Source organism: Mixophyes fleayi, chromosome 6, assembly GCF_038048845.1.
Source record: "Mixophyes fleayi isolate aMixFle1 chromosome 6, aMixFle1.hap1, whole genome shotgun sequence".
NCBI classification, from domain to species: domain Eukaryota; kingdom Metazoa; phylum Chordata; class Amphibia; order Anura; family Limnodynastidae; genus Mixophyes; species Mixophyes fleayi.
This window is the reverse complement of record NC_134407.1, coordinates 152106725-152129498: the sequence shown is the minus strand read 5'-3', so window position 1 is coordinate 152129498 and position 22774 is coordinate 152106725. Positions and strand designations below refer to the sequence as shown.

At 42.8% G+C, this 22774-nt stretch overlaps 1 long non-coding RNA gene across 1 annotated transcript; it reads right to left on the bottom strand.

The window, feature by feature from the left end:
- Positions 1–20591: 20591 nt before the first annotated feature.
- On the bottom strand, positions 20592–21471 carry LOC142160430 (uncharacterized). Its single transcript, XR_012693220.1, has 2 exons — positions 21281–21471; positions 20592–20973 (listed from the first exon to the last, which is right to left on the bottom strand). It is a non-coding gene; the product is annotated as an uncharacterized LOC142160430 (long non-coding RNA).
- Positions 21472–22774: the final 1303 nt, after the last annotated feature.

Sequence of the window (22774 nt, the reverse complement as noted above, 5' to 3'; positions counted from 1 at the left end):
TGGCAGCCAGGAACCCAGATTTCCTGTTGTCGTATTTATTCAGTGACTTGGGCCATCCAGCAGAAGATTTCACTGGAAACAGGAGGCAGGTCACTTGTGAGTTACAGTGGCATCTGTATAAATATTATCCTGTGGATTTCATTTGCAATTAGCTGTCTTTGCAAATCCAGGAGTAGATCTGTTGAATTTGGTAAAGACTCTTCATGATATTTCTTGTTCCAATCCTTTCATATTTCTTGATCTGTACTGATAGTTTTCACAGTGTAATTTTAAGTCTAGGTACACACTGAAGAATTGTCCGACCGACATTTTATCTACAACGACTTTACCTTGGACCGAATTCCAATCGCTCGGACAATTAATACGCACACACTAGTGATGTTTTAGAGGATTAACGAAAGACCAAACGTCCCTGCAGCAACTTTTCACAGCCATATTGTCGTGAGCAAAGATTAGAATTTTGTGCACACTGAAAGGACTTATGAGGTCCATGTAACGATAGCCCCAATAAATTGAAATAAAGGGCAGAGCATGTTCAATAGTAACCACCCCAAACCTCATAAAAAAGTAAGGTGACACGTTTTCTTCATACATTCGTTACGTTTACAGTGTACGTTCGTTCGCAACCGCACATAAACAAATTTTCTTTACTAATATGGATACGGTTGAAGAACAACAAGCAACTGCTCTTTTTCTGCTCGCTGTAGCAAGAAGACTGCAAGTACAGACCGGAAGGGAAAGAATAGATCTTGTTGGACCAAAGAGTGGTTCAAGAGGAGAAATTCACTCTCATATGCCCCTGCTACAGGAGGTACGGGACAACAACCCGATGACTTCAGGAATTTCCTGAGAATGAAAGAACCCATATTCTAAAGTTATATAATTATGCAGGCAGACAAATTTAATACACATATTTTGCATTGTTATTAATGTGTATTGAGTGTACAATAAAGTGACACATAGCTATAATTAAGGAGGCAGACACAAGCAATACACATATAAATAAAACCTTTTTTATAACACTACACTGACAAAGGTTTCTAATTAAAATGGCAGACATATGCTGTACGCATTAATGCATTAGAAACTTGATATTGCTTTACCGCTAGAAGCACCTAATTACCAAATGAGTGATGTGCAAACTGGTACAAGCATCAGGAATTAACATACACACACCCCCAAAGGAGTCGCAGGTTGAGGAACTATCAGCAGTTGCTCGTGGATCGATTGGAAACTTATACACACTACATGATCGTTGGGTGGATTGATCGGTAAATATTAAACAGTTCAACCAACCAAATGAGCCGACAATCGACACTTTGGAACTACTTTTGACCATCATGTCACTATGCACACTAACGCGACTTCCGACCGAACGGTCGTATGTCAGCTGATTTACCCAATTGTTGGACGAAAATGCTCCAGTGTGAAGACAGCCTTATTGATATTGATCTGATTAAAAAGTACAGTTTGCCTACACATAATGTAGGTTTCTTAGGAAGCAACAAGCTGCCACCCTGCAGTTCAAAAAGCAGCTACAGACCTACCATGTTCCATCTCCGCAGAGGTGTCTGGGTTTACAGAGCAAGATGACCGTGTTTACAGAACAACAGCAGTTTGCACAGGCAGGAGATAGTAAGAATGCATTCACTCTGCCCAACACCTAAGTGTGGCATAGGCACCTTGTTTTGCAGAAACAAATTTTGTGGAGGAAGATTATTGTAATAAAATAAAAGTGTGTAGAGGGCACATTTTTAGGGCATTTCCACTTCTCAAATGGACTTTGCTCGTATTTTAATAGGACCCATTTTTCTGCTCAGTGCTGCACTTTGGGGGTGATTCCCATGTCTAGGTGGGCTTTGAGCATTGTAATAAAAAGTGCAATAAAAACAGTTTCCATGTGTAATTATGATAGTACTGATGTGCACTCACCATCATTATTATTAATTGGAGACATACATGAGGCTATATTTTACTGAAATACATAGTCATACAGCAGAAGAACGTTGGACTTTGATGTGACATTTACACTCACTTACAGTGCTCTTCAGAATATTGCACTTTCCGCACCCAGGCCAACTTCTACTTTGCAGGCGTGTCTCCTGAAATGGAAAGTGGGCAAGCACTTTAAAGCATACCTGACAATTCTTCTGATTTATGATGGAAAATCCCGATTTGAAAGGACTGTCCTGCCATCCTGGTAGTTGCCCCTTTTCTAGTTTCCAGGAAGTTGGGGAAGTATGTCATCGCTTGCCATGGCCAACAGGGCGTGCTCTGCAATTGAAGGTTGTTATTAGGCGAGGAGGGGGGAGGATTAGTGCTTCTGAAGGGGCACTTCTCCTGGAGGATGTGACACACCCCTACATGGAATGGCACCACTCCATTCCCTGATTCCAGAGGGGACCAGTGTTGGAAGATATGCCTTATAGTGTGCTGAGAGGAATATCCTGGTGCAACAGTGCAAACATAAGGCATTCAGCAACGTATGTCACGTGTACTTCATAAACAAGGTCCAGTGGAAGCAGCAGTTTCATGGGTTGAACCAATATTTATGAGACAGCAGCCTCTGAATTCACTTGGAACCATCCCTGTCACAACTGCCTGCCTCTGTCTATAGGTGATGTGTGTGCTTTAAAGAAGAGCCAGAAGGGCATATTTGCCTTATGTGATCTCTGTGTAACTCCGGTGCGCTTCTCAGGAAGTTCAGATAGAGCTGGAACAGGCCATTTTGAAAAAGACTAATTGCTCCATGCAAATACTACAGTGAATTATTACAATTAGATGCCCTTTAGTTTTGAAGAAACAGGTTTACATACAACTTTGTTTTCACAAAAGTCAAAATATAATTTTTGAGCTTCAATATAAAAAGGTACAGAAATAAAATACCCTGGAGAGGGGCAGTTAGTAGGCAAGGTTAGTATGCTAATTGCATATTATGCAGCTCCCTGCCCTTGATTATATACTATGCTGATCGTCGGAGACGCAGTGCCCAACCTGGGCAAAAAGGGGAGCTGTGTAGCTAGACACGCCTAATGTGTCATTTGTTTTATGTACAATTATACATTACTAATATCCCATTCACAATTCAAGCATTCAATGTTTGTTTTTATTTCATTTATTTTATCATCATCATCATCATTACCATTTATTTATATAGCGCCACCGATTCTGCAGCGCTGTACAGAGAACTCATTCACATCAGTCCCCGCCCCATTGGAGCTTACAGTCTAAATTCCCTAACATACACACACATACACACAGACACAGACAGACAGAGAGAGACTAGGGTCAATTTTGATAGCAGCCAATTAACCTACTAGTATGTTTTTGGAGTGTGGGAAGAAACCGGAGCACCCGGAGGAAACCCACGCAAACACAGGGAGAACATACAGATAATAGAATGTTTGTGAATAAGCAGGGTAGTAAAAAAAAATAAAAAAAATACATATACTCACGTGATCACGGTGCTGGCGTCCCTCCTCATTTCTCATTCAGTTTACACTGAATGTCGGGCGTGACGTCATCAAGTCGGAGCAGGGCAGAGGGGACCAAGAAAGAAGAGCGAATACAAGAAAAGAGAAGAGAAGAAAGAAGCTAATACAAAGGTAAGTAAAAGGGAGGAAAGCGAAAAGCACAGTGTGAGGAAAAGGGGGTGTGAGAGAGGCACAGTATGAGGAAAAAGGGGGGATAGAGGCACAGTATGAGGAAAAGGGGGGGAGAGAGGTACAGTATGAGGAAAAGGGGGGAGAGAGGCACAGTATGAGGAAAAGGGGGGATAGAGGCACAGTATGAGGAAAAGGGGGGGAGAGAGAGGCACAGTATGAGGAAAAAGGGGGGAGAGAGGTACAGTATGAGGAAAAGGGGGGAGAGAGGCACAGTATGAGGAAAAGGGGGGAGAGAGGTACAGTATGATGAAAAGGGGGGTGAGAGGGACAGTTTGATGAAAAAGGGGAGGGAAGGGGAGCGGCACAGTATGAAGAAAAAGGGGGAGAGAACGGCACATTATGAGGAAAAAAAGGGTGGGGCGGCAGAAAGGCACCATGTGATGAAGGGGGGGCAGGATGGCACAGTGATGGAGAGGGGCGGACAGCATGGCACAGTGATGGAGAGGGGGGGGCAGCATGGCACAGTGTGATGACGGGGGGCCAGGTGAAGGGGAAAAAGCAGCATGGAGGGCATAGTGTGATCATAAGGGGGCACAACGTGTTGATGAAGGGGCACAGTAATGTGTGTGTGATGGCACAGGGGACTTGTGGCAGTGTGTGTGTGTGTGTGTGTGTGATGGCACAGGGGGCTTGTGGCAATGTAGTGTGAGGTAGATGGTGGCTAATTAATGGGTGCAATTTTGTTTGTGGAGTGATAGTGGAGCAATTTAATAGTGTGGACTATTAATTTAAGATGGGGTGGTTTGGGGGCTACTGAATGTGGGGGTGAGTTTGGGGAGAATGAGGTCTCTTTATTAAATGTGCCTATGAATTATTTAATGGCAGTGATGGTTGTGAGAAATAGGTGTATTTCTGAAATGTAAATACACTTAATTTATTGCTAGGGCTGTTTGTAGGGTGGGAAATAGGTTTATTTATTAAATGTGAATATTATTTTTTTAATGTTGGGGCAGGAGGAAGACCTAAGTATTAATCATGGGTGGTATTGATTTAACACCGGGGCTGGCTGTAATTTTCTAAATGTAGCCATTTTTTACCCAAATAGGGCCCCCAACATTCCAGGATCCAGACAAGCAGCAACTAAAGAAACCTGCAACCACAGGTGGTGAAAGTGAGAAGAACAGGTAGGAGAGACCAGGAGAGTCTGTGAAATGTTGTGATTCTAGTGGACCAATGCCAATTTTTGGTGACCGTTCAATGGTGTACACAACAATGCAGGTTTTTTCTGTAGGAGGGGTGGCCTGGCCATGCCCAATGATGCATAGCCACGCCCCCAATTCTATGAACACAAGCATTAGAAATTTTGCGCTGCCACAAAAATTTTTAACATTCTCAACCATAAGGGGGGCCCCATGAAGTTGTTGTAGCGGGGCCCTGAATTCCTCTTGGCAGCCTTGCTCACCTTCCTAGATTCCCCATTATCACTCTGGTAAGGCAGGGGCATTACTGCTAATGGACACTGAGGACCTACTTGTCTTAGTCAATGTAATAGATCTGAATTTAACCTAAAAAGCTGTGTTACATGGCAATGTATCATACCAGGCATTCAGCAATAAGTTTGCTATTGTAGTACTGTAACCTCTCCTCAGCAGCAGTGCTGTACCGCAAAACATGCAGCGTCTATAATTGTTCAAAAGGAAAATTGTTAGTTACAAAAGTAAATTATTTACAGTAATAGTTACCTTGTAGCATAAGACTGTATATGTACAGGGTAATAAACATAGTTAATATAGCAGCGAAAGTGAGATCACAGTGGCATTCAACAAGCACCTGAGTGAATAAACATATCAATAAGGAGAACTGTTTTATTTTGGCAGTTAGGTATTGAGATGAACATGTGGTTACCACCACAGAAGGTCTGAGAGTTCGCTAGTGGAGGGGTTTTGGGGGTTGAGCTATTGTAGTGATACCGTTGGTTCCAGATCTGGATAAATTGGCCTTTTTTATTTCAAGCAAGAAAGTATGATGATTCTTATTTATAGATATTGAAAATGTAATGATCGCAGGAAAATAAACTTTTTTTGCATTATTCTAAATAACATGGGAGCAGTGTATTTGCAGACATTTTCTTTGCTTGTATAAGAGCACATATAGGTTATGATGGGCAGGACATAGCTGAAGGATATGTATTATCTGTTATATTAATAATTGCCATTGTGTAACACAGGAAACACACAGTGAGACAGCAGTTTGGGTTGTATGATAATGAGTGACATTAAAACAAAAGCCATGTAAAGGAGTCGTTTCCCCAGTGATATACAGTAAGTTCTTGTCCCGTACTTTTTATCTGGTATTTTATTAATGACAAATACTGTATACTCTACAGCCATCATACACAAGAAGCATTCGCTATTTCAGAGGCAAATGTTAGGCCATAAGAACAAAAAAAACCTTTTCACAGCTGTATGCAATTGATAAATCTGCTGTGTAGAACAAGGTGTCTGAAATCTGGTGCTTATGTCCACCTAGCTGGTCACACTTTAAGGATTTCTCTGAGGGCACAGCTGTTATTATTATTGATGTAGTCCCTGGCTGACTTCCTTCACTTCAAGTTTATCCTCTCTTCCTACTGCTCTGCCCTCTCCCTTGCTAAACAATCTTTCTTTAAGTCCCTCATTTCTTCCCAGTCCTCTAATCCCCGCCGCCTCATTTGCCACATTCACCTCTCTCCTCACCCCTCCCCCTCGTCCTATACCACTCTCCCTGTCTGCTACTGATTTTGCCTCCTTTTTCTCCTCCAAATTTGAGGCCACCCGCCTTAATATCTCCTCCTCCCTTTCCTCTCTTGTCCCCCTCTCCGCTCCTCCACCCCCCCCCCCCCCCCCCCCGCTTCCCACCCTGGTGCTCCTTCCACCCTACTTCGGGCAAATAAGTACACTCCCTCATTCTTTCCTCTCCCCCTTCCACATGCCACCTGGATCCCATCCCCTCTCACCTCCTTTGCTCCCTCTCCCCCACTGTCTGTGACTACTTAACTCACCTCTTCAACCTGTCTCTCTCCACGGGCACTGTCCCCTCCTCCTTCAAACATGCCCTTATTTCTCCTATTCTCAAAAAACCTAATCTTGAGCCCACCTCACTCGCTAATTACCGCCCCAATTCTCTTCTCCCCTACGCCTCCAAACTTCTCGAGCGAATTGTTTGCAATCGCCTCACCCGTCACCTCTCTGACTATTCCCTCCTTGACCCCCTCCAATCTGGCTTCCACCCCCTCGACGCTACTGAAATCGCCCTGACCACTGTAACTAATGATCTTCTCCCTGCTCATCCTCCTTAACCTATCTGCAGCCTTTGACACCGTAGACCACCACCTCCTCTTGCAGACCCTTCACTCTCTCGGCCTCTCTGGTTCTGTCCTTACTTGGTTCACCTCATACCTCGCCAACCGTTCTTTTTCTGTATCCATTTCCGGTTCATCCTCCTTCCCCCTCTGCCCTCCCAGTTGGAGTCCCTCAGGGCTCTGTTCTTGGCCCTCTACTCTTCTCACTTTACACTTCCTCCTTCGGTGCTCTCATCACCTCATTCGGCTTTCAGCATCACCTATACACCGATGATATTAAACTTTACATCTCTTCTCCTGATCTTCCCCCCACCCCTCCTCTCTCGTGTATCTGACTGCCTCTCTGCCATCCCCTCTTGGATGTCCTCATGTTTTCTCAAAATTAACATTGCTAAAACTGAACTCATTGTTTTCCCTCCATCTTAATTCTCATCCCATCCCATCTGGATCTCTCCATAACTGTTAACAACTCCACCATCTCCTCTGTTCCCCGACTCCGCTTTCTGGGCGTCACCCTCGACTCCTCCCTCTCTTTTGCCCCCCACATTCAATCTCTTGCCCAATCCTGTCGCTTCCAACTTCGCAATATCGCCCGCATCCGGCCCTTCCTTTCTAAAGAAGCAACCAAAACCATTATCCACGCGCTTATCATCTCCCAGCTGGACTAGTGCAACCTTCTCCTCACCGGCCTCCCCCGCTCTCGCCTCGCCCCCCTTCATTCTATACTCAATGCAGCTGCAAGGCTCATCTTCCTTTCTCTCCGCTCCTCTGCTGCCTCACCTCTCTTCCTTGCCCTTCACTGGCTCCCCTTCCCCTACCCAATCCTTTTCAAACTTCTTACCCTCACCTACAAGGCCCTTTCCCACTCTACTGCCTCCTATATCTCTAATCTCCTCTCCATCCACACTCCCCCCCGGTCCCTGCGTTTGGCCAATGACCGTCGCCTCTCGTCCACTCTGATCACCTCATCCCACTCTAGAATTCAAGATTTCTCCCGAGCTGCCCCCCTGCACTGGAATGACCTTCCACGCTCCATCCGTTTGTCCCCTAACTTGTGCTCCTTCAAACGGGCACTCAAAACCCATCTCTTCCTTAAAGCCTACCAGCCTTCCACCTAACCCTCTCTCCATGCTCGCTCCCATCTCCTGGCTCCTCCTCTGTAGAGATGTGCGCTTGATCCCCTCCTCTGACTCCCTTTGTGTCGGCCGTCTGTTTCCCCTCCCTTTAGGATGTAAGCTCTTATGTCTCCCTCCTGTCTCTCTACCTTCTCTTCTGCTCCTACTCTATTATATTTGCTTTGCCTGGAGCCTCTGAAGTTTTGGTACTACTTGTTTATTGTTCTGTACTGTTATTCCCTGTACTGTCCATTGTTTGTACTGTGTTCGGCGCTGCGAAAACCTTGTGGCGCCGTATAAATAAATAATATTAATAATAATAATGTAGTCAAATCAAGTAACTCATTTGTATACAACTAAAGACAATTCTCAACATATGGCCTAATGAGTGTACCTGAAGACCCCTACTGTGTATAGTTGGAGCATGTGGGTAAAAGGCCACAATATAAAGGACAATATTAGCCGATTTTACACATTCGTAAGTGGTTATTTACAAACGAATTGCACATAATTAGCAACTAATACGGTATTTGCTTTCATTATGTAATACACTAGATTGATCACGTTGAATGCTGGCTAGTTACTATGGGGACTGCACATTTGCAATTTATAAACAAGCTCCATAGAGTGGTGCTTGTTCCTAACACTATCTGTCCAAAAACTGACAATACCTCCAACCACTGAAAACAAAACACAAGATCAATGTCTGAACCATGTTTCATATATTCATGCAATTGACTCCACAATGTTCACCCATATCACTATTGTAAAAGTTCTTCACCCAAAACAAGTTTTTTTTCTTTAACATTGTTGCTGCAGGGGCAAGGTCAAGCATCAGATCGAGAGAGACGTGTCTTTCCTGAGCCCCTCGGTAAACTTGCTTTAATTTATCCCCATTGAGGCTATTTCAAGTGTCTGTGAATTGATTTCTCACATGTCAAAATCAGACAAGGTGTGGGAAAGCTCTTCCCAGCAAATTTAACCCTCAAATTTGGAGCCACGGGTAATACTGCTTATACACCTCAGCATGGATATTCCATCACCATTATCATCACCAGTTATTTATATAGCGCCACTAATTCCGCAGCGCTGTACAGAGAACTCAGTCCCTGCCCCATTGGGGCTTACAGTCTAAACACACACACTCAGACAGAGAGACTAGGGTCAATTTGATAGCAGCCAATTAACCTACTAGTATGTTTTTGGAGTGTGGGAGGAAACCGGAGCACCCGGAGGAAACGCACGCAAACACAGGTAGAACATACAAACTCCACACAGATAAGGCCATGGTCGGGAATTGAACTCATGACCCCAGTGCTGTGAGGCAGAAGTGCTAATCACTTCGCCAACCGTGCTGCCCATGCCTGAAAGGCCCTACTCTTCAGGTGAAATTAAACATCTGCTGCCCATACCCTTCAGCTTTGCATACTTAAAATGATAGTGCTTGAACTCCTATTCTTCATTGGGATTCACTTTCTGTGGTATAAAGCCGATACTGGCATTGTGGCATGACCAGCTGGAATCGGGAAAATACACAGCCTGTGTGACCCCAGATTTGACCTGTTATCACCCCTGCAATATTCCACTCGCCACCATGATTCTGGCTCACAGCACTGCTGTGATCCTCCAGGGACTTATACCCAAGCAGTTTCCAAGAGATCATTGTGGTTCATCAGTGAGCTGAACCATAGTTTGAAGCCATCACATTGGTAGTGCCTGCAAGTCAGGCCTACATTCTGTTCCCATAGACCAATTCTCATAATTACTAACCCAAATTAGACAGCACATCATCCTATCTTTTGGATTCTGTGTCCCCGGTCTGTGGTAATCTTCATGAGAACCTCTGGGGTCATTAATATTACTTAATATTCTTCCTACTGCTGGTACACCACAGGCTTGGTGACAGAATGCCTCAAAAAAAAAAAAAAAAAAAAAAGCCTCATTAACTCCTAAGCACCTTAATAGATTACCGACATCTTGTCACATGCTGCTAACCAGATATACAACAATGCACTACATACGTAACCATCCATGGGGAAAGATAAAAAGGGAACTAATAAGAAGTATACAAGGAAATTAAAGGATCCTTCAGCTGAATCTAACTTGCTCCAATTCCATACCTGCTCTAGCCCATAACCAGCTTCAAACAACCTACCTATAATGCCACGATGCCCTGCAGATTTATCTCTTTGCTCTAACCTTGAGATCTTTTAAAATGCAACCATGAATGTAGAATACAGTGAAATCCTAAGATACCTTAAAGCCATACCAACAATGCCGGCTCTTCAGGACTCAACTGCTACTTGAGGGTTTTCGTATATGCTGATTTCTATTGTTCTATTTTATATATTGTTACCTACTACTTTACCTTTTCTCTTTTCTTGGGGGGTAGCTAATTGTAAGGCCTTGGTGCAGTAGTTCCCAAACTTTTTCAGTTTGCGGCACCCTTAGGGCCATATTCAATTGTTCAGTTTCTGCAGCGCGTAAAAACTACTACCGTTATTACGGTAGTAGTTAGCTGGATTTCAGCTTGCGGCTCAGGCAGCTGCGAGCTGAAATCCAGCAAGAAAATTACCGTAGTAACGGTTTTTCCGCGCACTATTATCGTAATAACGGTAATAGTGCGCGGACCGGGGGATTTTCGGCATTTCCGCCGACAATTGAATAACCCCCTTAGAGTCTAAAGAATTTTTTCAAGGCACCTCTCCAAAATAATTACCGAGCAGTCCCATTTTATAAGTAGTTGGGTCAAAATAACATAATAAGTATTTAGGTAAGGACAGAAATACTTTGTAAGTTGTTTGCAAAAATAATACACATAAATCCAAGGGAAAACAATATTTGTATTTTTTCAATTATATTTCTGTCAAAGAATAATTTACAGCTAACAATAAGAGAAATAAGATAAAACAAAATAAAACAACAACATGTACAAAAATCATCACTCTGCGCCCCTTAATGCCCACACTCTGCGCTCTCCTTCATTCTTTTGCCCCTCCATTGCTGTTTCCTATCACCATTTCCTCTCCGTTTCTTTACTTACCATACTTGGCCTTCTTTTTCTATTTCTTCTGCCTTATTACCAATCCAGTGGCGCCCGGGACCCAGCATACTCCTCTCTCCTGCCGCTCCTCACTGAATATGTTGGACGTGATGACATCACCCCTGACATTCAGTGAGAATCGAGGAGGGAGGAGGACACTGGGTCCTGGGCGCCGCTGGATTGGTAAGTTATTTTTCCCCCCTGGCCACGACACCCCTGTGACAGCACTGCAGCACCCCTGGGAGCCATGGTGCGCACTTTGGGAACCGCTGCCTTAGTGTATTGCATAACCTTTACACCCCCTAGTGGTCATTTGCTTTCATTGGATTCCCTAAGTTTATAAATTATACAGATTCATTTATGTCCCCAGCCCATTGTTTTTATTGACACTCTACAGTATTCTAGTAATATATTCAGATCTCTCATCTTGAGTAAAATGAAGTCTAGATGGTTATAACTAGACATTATAAGGAGTTCACCCATTTAATATGTATGATTTTAACTTTACCTTTGGGGCCAAAATACATAAAAATTTACGCTATTATACTATTTGGATATACATATAGGTCTTTCTTAGATGGTGCAGTACATAGATTTCAAAGACTTGAGAAGCTTTATTCATATCCTTATGTTTACTTTTATAAGCTATTTTATTTCGATGGGTTTATCGATTACTCTTGTTTATTTTATCCACTCATTTAAATTTGTATATGATGACCTTTATATCCAGCATGTCTCTGGTGGGGATACTTATGGTTTATATTTTACTCCCATGTTTTTTTTCAGTTACCTTGTTCCACCCACCACCCTTCGCCTTGTTCTCCAACGTATTCACCCATTCCAGGTCTCCTCTGACTGCGCATAATCTGCCACAGACTTTTGAGATTAGAGACCACACAACAGCTATTGCTCAATAAGGGCTCTAAAATTGATAAGTCAAAGATAATTTCTACTAATGTTAAGGGTTTAAATATTCCAGAGAAAAGGTCAGGACTAATTCACTCCCTATTTATTGAAATATTGATATGGCCTTTGTCCAACTATAGTGCAGATTGTGCTTAACATTAATTCATTTTCCTCTAAATACTTCATGGCAACAATAACACTGGGTAAGTCCCCTTCCCGGTTTAGCTAGAAATAGGATATAAAACACACCCCGGAGGAAATATAAGGTAGCTTCTCATTACAAGCATGGGTGGGAAATTGGGCTGCTATGGGATATTTTGAGAAAAAGGAATTAACGGTAAGCATAATTTGCACTTTTTCTCTTCAATCCTCCATGGTGGACATAACACTGGCCTGTACCAAATCAATACATTATGGAGGGCCAATAAAACAAATCCAATCACATATGCTGCAAATCAACAATTCATTTAGTGGCTAAACTGAGAACATGTGTTCCAAACTGAGAATCAGAGGCAGGTAGACTATCCAGATAATAACGACTAGTGAAAGTATAAATAGATGACCATCCATATGCTTTGTAAAGCTCCACTGCAGAAGCATGAGCTTTGCTTTTTCAAGATGTTGCCTCATGTTGAGTGGGCACTCAGGGTCTCTGGCACCTTACAACCATTAATCTTTTATACCTGTATAATAACCTCCCTGATCCATCTGGAAACGGCTTATTTAGAAGGAACATATCCTTTCCGAGGCCCAGTCGAAGCCACAAAGAGTTGTTCTTGGTTTCTGAATCCTTCTTATCTGGACAGATATATGGAAATTGCGAACACCAATTCCAGTGAATGCAATTTTCTTTCATTTTTATCCTTTGTGGACAGGAAGATGGCATTAATGTGGAACATAGACACAACCTTAGGTAGGAATTCTGGATTGGCTGCAAGCACCATTTTATCTATATAGAAACTGAAAAAAGGCTCTTTGTCCAACACTGCGAGCAGACACAAATACTACCAGTAAGATTACTTTCTGTGTCACCCATCTCAATGAAACTTCTTGCAGAAGTTTAGAGGTAAATTAGAGTCCTATGGACCCTCAAAGTATCTAATGGAAGAATCATCTTTACTGTCTAGAAGAAGTGATTAATCAAATCTGAGGATAACAGAACACAATCAAAGCAGACATTCGTACCTTGTGTGTGGATAAAGCCATCTTGGAGAAAATAAAGGATCTGTTGAATGCAATGAAATACATTTCTTCAAAATCCTGTACAAAATAGCTGAATAATTCTTCTTTGTATGTAAGTTTGTTGATTACTTTTTCTAGTATTCCCTTTTTCCTGAGAAGCTTCCACTCAATCCCCATATCATCAAAGCTAGCACCTCTGGATTTGGATGAAGAACTGGTCCTTAGTGCAGTAGATCTGATTGAAGTGGCAGAGACCAAGGCTGTTCCTAGACCATCTGACAGGCTGCAGGGAACCACAGATAGTGAGGTAAAAATGGGAAAATTGCTATCAGTTCTGCCTTTTCATTTCAGATCTTTTTTAGCATGCAAGTAATGAGGGGATACAGAGGCACGACATACTCCAGATGAAATGTCCATGAAACCATCAGAGCATCTATTTCTTCTGACTCTGGAGTCCTGTGACAAGAGAAGAGCCTGGGACCGTTTGCATTTCTGCTTGTGGTCATGATGTCCATTTGAGGAAGCCTAAATCTTTCTTTCCTGGATGAATCTGTTCTCAGCTTTGGTAATCTGTGGTAATCTGCTAACAGATTCTGTTTTACTGCTAAATGCAAAGCTGAGAGTGACTTCAGGTTTATCTTTGCCCAGGACATGATCTTTGCTATGTCCACTATCAAGTTCTGGATTCTGATACTTTTCTAACAATTTATCACTATCATGTTGTCTGAAAATATTCTGAGATACTTCACTTTTAGATGAAGATGAAAGTGCTGAATTGCCTTCCATACTGCAACATGAAATGTTTTCTGACCAAGTGCCTTGTGCTACTTGTCCCTGAAAGTGACTGTAATATTGACGTTTGTTGTAACATCCATTCTGGATCCAAAAGTGACACTCATTTTATCTTTAACTTTGGCCTTTGTCACTACCTGAACAATTCAGGGTTCTGTGAGCAGACTTTTTTTAGTAATTCCCACTGGAGACCTTGCTTGTGCCATCTTGCCCATGAGATGTCACGCATTGGAGTCTGGCTGTTATTTTTCAGACCCGCTGACTGGCACGCTACCTTACTCTTCCCTCTGCTCCAGACGCAGAACCCTGTGCCACAATCCTCCGTAGCTCTGAACCTGTGGTCATGTGTTCTGACCTGTGACCTGCCCTGCTAATCAACTCAGCTATTTAAACCTGCTCTGTGCACAGGTCTGTACCAGAGTATTAGGCTCCAACCTTTACTCCAGCGTTCCTATTCATAGTGTGACTGATTCCTGTCTAGTGTGACCCAGACTGTTCCTGACCTCTCCTCTGCCTTTCATTTGGTACTGTTTATTTCTGAATGTTGTTAACCCGACTTGTTCTGACACTCCTTCTATTCACAGATTTGACACCCTGCAGCCCATTTCTGTACCAGTCCCAGCTACATTGACCAGACCCTTTTGATACAAACTTGTCACACCTGGAGGCAGTGCAGAGGCCGCGACCAGCGGACCCACCAGCAGCAAAACCCAAACCTCCTTGCGGGAGACTGTGGGCCTCTGTTACTGCCAGCGCTAATTCAGGTTGGCGAAAGTGAATCCACTATATCCACTAGAATCGTGACAGTATACTCTGGCCATGGATTCTGCTGGTAATTTATCTCCGCAGGACCTTCTGCATCACCTTGTTAGCAGGGTGGAAAAGCAAGCAGCTAACCAGGATCAGCTGATGCAATTTCTACAGGGTTTCTCCTGCCACCTGGATATACTTCAGACTATCCTGAGCACTCAGGCGCTTCCAGCAACTGCTTTACAGTCACCTACAGTTATGGCGGCACCATCCCAACTTCATATTCCTGAACCACCTAAATATGCTGGGGATCCCAAGGACTGCAGAGGCTTTCTGAACCAGTGTGCTATACAATTTGAACTCCTTCCAGGGAACTTCCCTTCCGAAAAAATGAAAGTAGCCTTTACTATATCCTTACTCTCTGGTCAAGCACTTTTCTGGGCCTCCCCACTCTGAGAGCTCAATGATCTGCTTCTGTATAAACACACCTCCTGTTTGGAATCTTTTAAAAGACTCTTTGATGAACTTGGTTGTGTCTCTTCGGCTGCCTCCCTCGGGAATTCTTTGTCGGCATCAAGGTTCTGACACAGTGGGCCAGTATGTGTTTCTGTTCCAGACATTAGCGTCTGAACTGCAGTGGAATAAAGAAGTTCCAGTGACAACATTCTGGCAAGGGCTGTCAGACTGCGCTAAAGAAGAACTGGCTTCCTGAGAGCTCCCGTCTTCCCTGGATGATCTCATTACGCTCTGCTATAGAGTGGACATCCACTGTAGAGAGAGCATTCAAGAGAAGGAATCCTATCGCTGTTCTGCGGTCAAGTTGGCACCCCACTTTCAGACAGTTTCATCTATTATAGTAAATAAAAAATGCAAATAATATCAAGCGCTAGAGGATCTAAATAAATTAATATTGGAAAACAGAGGACCGCTGCTCCCTAAGGTAGATTTCTCAATCTAACCAAAAGTACATAGACCTTTTTTTTATATATTTACCGTTTAGCTAATTATTTATATATCTACTATATTTGAACTGCTATGGCTGTTATTGGTCTAATTCGAGATCATTATATGTCTAAATAAAGAGTTCTGAATATGTATGTAATGAATGGGACTTCTGGTCTCTGATATACCTTATAGTAATGCCTTAGCTTTGATTCAAATGGCTACACTTAGGAGGAAACAATCTGGATCATGATTTGATATACTAATTACGGTCATGTGACATTTGCTTTGGCTATAAATATTCATGCCTTTGAAGAGATTACCATTCCTATGATGAAGCTGTACTGAACGGAGAAACGCGTCAGGTTTGGTTGCTTTCAAATCAGCTGACTAGCTCCGCCCTGCCTTACCCCGGGGTACTGTGTGATCGATGGTCCGGAGCAATTTCCTTGTGACATAGACTCATTTAAATACCTTCCTCTGATTCCAGCACATATTAAGGACGAATTGGCGGTGCCTACAACAAGCTAAGTTATTCACTTTTTCAAGTGTTTCCACTTTTTCTGTATGTTCTAACTGGCCAACTGAGTAACATTCTAACGAATATTTTCGGACTGAATACGCACGGCTGTGTATATTCCATTACTCTGAACGGTTGGCAATATGCTTTAAATATTGAATCAATAGGAATTATCTGTTGAACTGTATACACTAATAATCCAGCCAGTAGTCTTTATATTTGCTGCAGATCTCTGCAGGCTAAAACTGGCTAGACCATTTTTCTGGACTGTATCGGTTCTTTGATTACTGGATGCCTCTATTTCATGCTGGGAATCACTTCATTATATGCATTCATGCTGACTACATCTGCATGATTACTTGTCTCCTAACTGGCAGTTTCATCATAGGATTCATTTATGTGTGTCATATAATATCAAAAAGCGAGGAAATTTGTCAGTGAGATCGCAATCTACTATATCACGGAGCCCCAATAGAGTTTGGGTGTCTTTATTTCTGTTAGTAGAATCACCATGGTTATTATTTACACCTGCTTTTTTTGTTTTATTTATGTGGTCCGGACCACTGTGTGTTAAAAGGTTACAATGTTCATATACTGACAATATTAGGTGCTATATTTCTGCTATATCAATACTGGAATACCAGTTGATTTGCTAATTACTCTACAGTGATCTTTTACGGTGATTTACTCTCTATCAGTGATATTGATGATAATACTATCTTAGCAAAAGGGTTTCTAGTCAGCTCTGATTTGTTTATGTACATTTGCAAGCCCATTAAGGCTTTCGTACTGTTTATATTTAAAACAATTTTTTCAGTTGGATCAGCGCTTCCCTATTTTTTTATATTTCATCTACTATAGAACCTATGCAGTTCGTGCGTTCTCACCTTACCCCAGAAGAACGAGAAGGAAGGTTCAAAAATAACTTTTGTCTATATTGTGCAGAGCTTGGACACCTACATGGATCCTGTCCTAAATGTTCGGAACTCCAAAGCCTAACTGGTACAAGAGAGAGCATGTTAGGTACATTTGTAAACTCTCCGTCTGTGTCAGTTTTTCCATGCCAGTGACCTTGTATTATTCTTGGGAGTCAGTCACATTGTCTGCCTTTCTGGACTCAGGCACAGCTAGCAATTTCATCTCGGCTTCCCTAGTCACTAAGCTGGCTCTTATCAGTCTCTCTTTGGATACTTCACTCTTCTTGACATCTAGTGATGGCAGTAATATTGCACAAGGCACAATTCATCAGCACACTGCCCCACTAACCCTACAAGTGGGAGCTCTGTATAAAGTGAGTGTCTCTTGCTACATCATTCCTATGGCCATCAATCCCACAGTCCTGAGACTTCCCTGGCTGCAATTGCATTCTCCCATTATAGATTGGCATTCTGCACAAGTATTAGCCTGGAGATTTTGCTGTCATTCACAGTATTTACAGAGGGTTCAACCTCCATCTCGTGTGCCAATGTCTTCTACATCCATGGAACCTTGTATACCTCCTTAGTAAATATCTTTCTCTGATGTTTTCTGCAAACACAAAGTAGAGGAATTACCTCCCAACTGGGAGTGGGACTGTGCAATTCATCTCTTACCTGGGCAGACTCTTACTCGGGTCCATGTGTACCCCCTGCCCTTACCAGAAACTAAATGTCAGGCACCGTCTCGCACAGACATTAGATGCGAGAGGCGGTGTGATATCCCAATTGGCAACGGGACACTTTGCACTCTTTCCGGCTGCTCCGCGCACATGCGCAGTTAGTCTTGTGTCCCATTGCCTAGCCATGCAGCTTACGGTCGGTGGTCAGCGTCTTCGACTGCCGGCTACTCGCCCACCTATCAGGGCTCATCTAGGGGGATAAATAGGAGTCTCTGGGACCATTAGGGTGCCAGAGTATTGGTTTCACCCAGCTCCAGCACTTCGTTAGTATTCTGATCCTGTTCCAGTTTTGACCCGACTATTCCTCTGACCTTCCTTTTGGATTACGCTTTGTACCTTGCTGCTAGTCCTGGTTTCCTGATTCCTGGCCTGCCTCTGACTATTCCGCGGATCTCCCTTTTGTACCTCGCTGCCCGAATTTGTTCTGACCCGGATTGATTGACTACACTCTGTTACTACGCTGGTGACTGTCTCGAAGAACCGTGACCTACGCACCCTCTTGCAGCGAAGCCCAAACTCACCTTGCGGGGGTTCCTGGTGAACACCAGGGGGGTGCGTTAGACTCCACGCATCCTTGCTCAGCTGCGTTAATATCAGCTAGTAACTTCTTCACAGTTTGTGACACTAAAGTCATGTCCGATTACATCCAAGTGTGAAGAGGTTTCTTTCACAAATCCACATCTCCTGCAGGAACTGGGGGGTTTTTCATAAAGAAAAAGGATGGCGTTTTACATCCCAGCATTGATTACAGAGGCCTGAATGCCATCACGGTCAGAAATAGATATCTCCTACCCCTTTTCTAGAGTTAATGGATCGCATCAACGGTTCTTCCACCTTTTCTAAGTTAGATCTTCGGAGTGCTTACAATCTTATTTGCATTAAAAAGGGAGATGAGTGTAAGACTGCATTCAATACTAGGAACAGGCATTGCGAATATCTTGTAATGCCATTCGGATTATGCAATGCTCCTGCGGTCTTCAAGACTTTGTAAGCAAAATCTTTTGAGCTGTTTTATACCAGTTTGTTGTAGTATATTTCAATGATATCTTAATCTACTCCTCTGATATGAAAACTCACAGGAGACACGGGGCATAACAATTAACCCGACTTTGCGCTCAGCATCTCTACTGTAAATGATAAAAGTGTGTATTTCATAAACAATAACTACCCTTCTTAGGGTATATTGTTTCCAGGTCTGGTCTGCAGATGGATCCTGAGAAGGTAGAGGCTATCCAGAAATGGCCACAACCAACAGGTTTTAAGGCCATAGACCGCTTTTTAGGGTTCGCCAACTACTATCGTCAATTCATTAAAGGTTATTCCTCAGTAGTAGCACCTATTACTGCTTTAACTCGGAAGACTGCTAACCCTAAGACATGGTCAGCTGCGGCCATTGAAGCCTTTTGCACACTCAAACACGCCTTTACATCTGCACCCATTCTCCATCAACCAGATATATCTAGTCCTTTCTGCTTGGACATAGACGTTGTGGCTGAATCACTTATAACTTATTTTGTGGCTGGATCATTTTAGAAATAGCTTATTGTACATATTTATTTTAATTAAGAGTGCAGTGCACCTCTGTATATCATTACAAATGTACTTATCTTTTTATATTGGTATGTGTGGAAATGTATTGGCTTCTGAGACAGCATGTCATGTTTGGGTTTTGCAACAGTCTGGAGCCAGGTAATCTCATGTTAATTAAACCTTTTCATCACTGAGTAACCAAAATGTCTGTAGAGCCTGAAAGACAGGAGGAGGTAATTATACTTGCTGATACACTCCCTATGCAAGTGATCACAGATGAATGTGAATTTTGCAAGTTAAATTGCGTTCAAAGCAAAATTAGACAAATGTTATATCCTGATGGTAAACATTCAAATGAAAACCTCAATCATAGTGGTGGCTCTAGCAGCAATGTAAAAAGGTGTTCAACCTCTCCAGGCTGATTTATGGACAAGCTGCATTAAACACCTGGATTGGTTAGAGGGGCAGGAGGCTGTATTAACTCCTGCCAGGGTATCTGTAGAAATCTGTATACAAAGTGCACTGTTTGACCATGTACTAGTATCATCAAACCATCTGTAACTTTTGAAAAGATCGCTAGTACCATAAACTGGCGTGTGTAACTGTCCTTATTAGGACTGCTTGAGCTAATAAAACATCCCTGCTTCAAGATTCTGCTTTGACGCCTATTTACCTGTGGCAATTCCTGTGACCTACAGATTAAACTAATCTAATCCGTTATCCGGCTGTTCTGAGCTTGGGACCCAGCATTCCAGTACCAACGTTCTGCCAGCTACCTTGCAGCTCTGGCCAGTGTGATAGGCTAGGGGGAACCCCATGCTGACCTTTGTCCACCACCAAAAGCGTCTACAATGGGCACGGGAATCCAGAACTGAAGCAATTGAAGAAGGTGGCCTGGACAGCCAGATGCGTGTACCTGGGGAAGAGATAGCACCAGGATGCACTATGGGAAGAAGACAAGCTGGTGGAGGCAGTGTGATGCTGATGGGAAACCTTGGATCCTGGTAATCATGTGGATGTTACCTTGACACATACCACCTCTCTAAACATTGTTGCAGACTAAGTACAAAGCTTCATGGCAACATTATTCCTTGTGCATGCTGCCACATTATACACACACACACACACACACACACACACACAATACTGTGCAATAGTTTTAGGTAGCTGTGGAAAAAGTGCTGTAAAGTATGAATGCAAAAATGCAAGCAGTGTTAATATTTTATTTTAGACGGCAGTTTGTTTGCTGAAGGGCTGGAGAGCGGTACAATAAGGAGTGTCTGCAGGCAAGAGTGACGCATGGTAGAGGTTCTTTTCAAGTTTGGGACTGCATTTCAGCAAATGGAGTTGTGGATTTGGTCAGGAATAATGGTGTCCTCAATGCTGAGAAATACAGGCAGGTACTTATCCATCATGCAATACCATCAGGGAGGAATCTGATTGGCTCCAAATGTATTCTGCAGCAGGACAAGGATCCCAAAGATACAGCCAGTTCATTAAGAACTATCTTCAGTGTAAAGAAGAACAAGGGGCCCTGGAATTGATGATATGGCCCCCACAGAGCCCTGATATCAACATCCATCGATTCTGTCTGGGATTACATGAAAAGACAGAAGGATTAGAGCAAGCCTACATCCAGAGAAAATCTGTGGTAAGTTCTCCAAGATGTTTGGAACAACCTCTCTGCCGAGTTCGTTCAAAAACTGTGTGCAAGTGTACCTAGAAGGATTGATGCTATTTCGAAGGAAAAGGGTGGTCACACTTCATATTGATGATTTAATTTACTGCATTTTGCTAATTGATTAAAAAAAACTATTAACACTTCTATTTTTGTAGCATTTTTTTTTTTTTTACACACCTGCCAAGAACTTTTGCAGTCTTGCAATACATATACACACCTTGCTGAATATGGTGTTTGCAATCATTCCCTCTAAATAACTGCTCAGGCTGACACCTTTTACAGATATAATTGTTTCTTGTGTGAGAATAGTTCTGGAAACACAAGTCAATTTTGATTTAACACTTCTATTTTTGCATTTTTAGCTTACAGCATGTTTTCCACACCTGCCTAAAACTGCACAGTAGTGTGTGTGTGATGTGTGATATATATATATACATATATACACACACACACACACATACACCCCAGTCACGTTAAAACCACCTGCCTTAAGGTGTCCTATGGTATCTGACACCAAAATGTTAACAGCAGATCCTTTAAGTCCTATAAGTCGCGAGGTGAGTCCTCCATAGCTCAAACCTGTTTTTCCAGCACATCCCACCAATGATTGATCAGATCGAGACCTGGAGATTTTGGAGGCAAAGTCAACACCTTGAACTCTGTCATGCTCCTCAAAGAAAGAGCCCCCTACCGTGAGGGAATACAGTTATCATGAAGAGATGTACTTGGTCTGCAACAATGTTTAGGTAGGTGGTACGTGTCAAAGCAACACCCACATGAATTCCAGGACCCAAAGTTTCCCAGCAGAATATTACCCAGAGCATCACACTGCCTCTGTCGGCCTTCTTCCCAGAGAGCATCCCGGTGCCATATCTGCCCCAGGTGAACATACGCACCCAGACATCACATAATATAAAATAAAACATGAATCACCAGACCACCTTCTTCCATTGCTCAATGGCCAGTACTGATACTCACGTACCCATTGAAGGCACTTTTGGCAAGGGACATAGGTCAGCATGGGCATTCTAACTGATCTGTGGCAATGTAGCCAACTGCCATGCACTGTGTGTTCTGACACCTTTCAACCATAGCAAAAGCATTAACTTTTTCAGCAATTTGTGCTACGGTAGCGAGAACACCCAACAAAAGCTGCCAGTCTGGAGATGCTCCTCCCAAGTCATCTAACCATCACAAGTCACCCTTGTCAGTTGCTCAGATTCTTACACTTGCCCATTTTTCCTGTTCCCAACACATCAACTTCAAGAATTTGCTGCCAAATATATCTCACCCCTTGAGAGGTGCGGTTGTACCAAGATAATAATAATGTTATTCACTTCACTTGTCAGTGGTTTTAATGTTGTAGTTGATTATAGACACATACATTGATTGCTGCTATAGTCATCCTCTATATTAAAGTGGGCTCCTGTTGGCACTGATGTTGGTTCTGTGCCTTGCAGAGGCATACTAGCACTAAGACATCAGTACAAAAAAAGAACACTGTTCCAGATACGTGGTGGCTTTCTAGTGTCCATTTTTATCATATTGCTGTAATTGCTCCATCATAGCATACCACCCTCCATGTGAGGAGGAAATCTTCATTTCCAATCATCTACATTGAGTCATTAGCTTCCGAGATACCCAGATAAACCACTCTTGACCCCGGACCAGCAAGGATGTAATGTGTAACAGATATCTTTACCCATCTGCT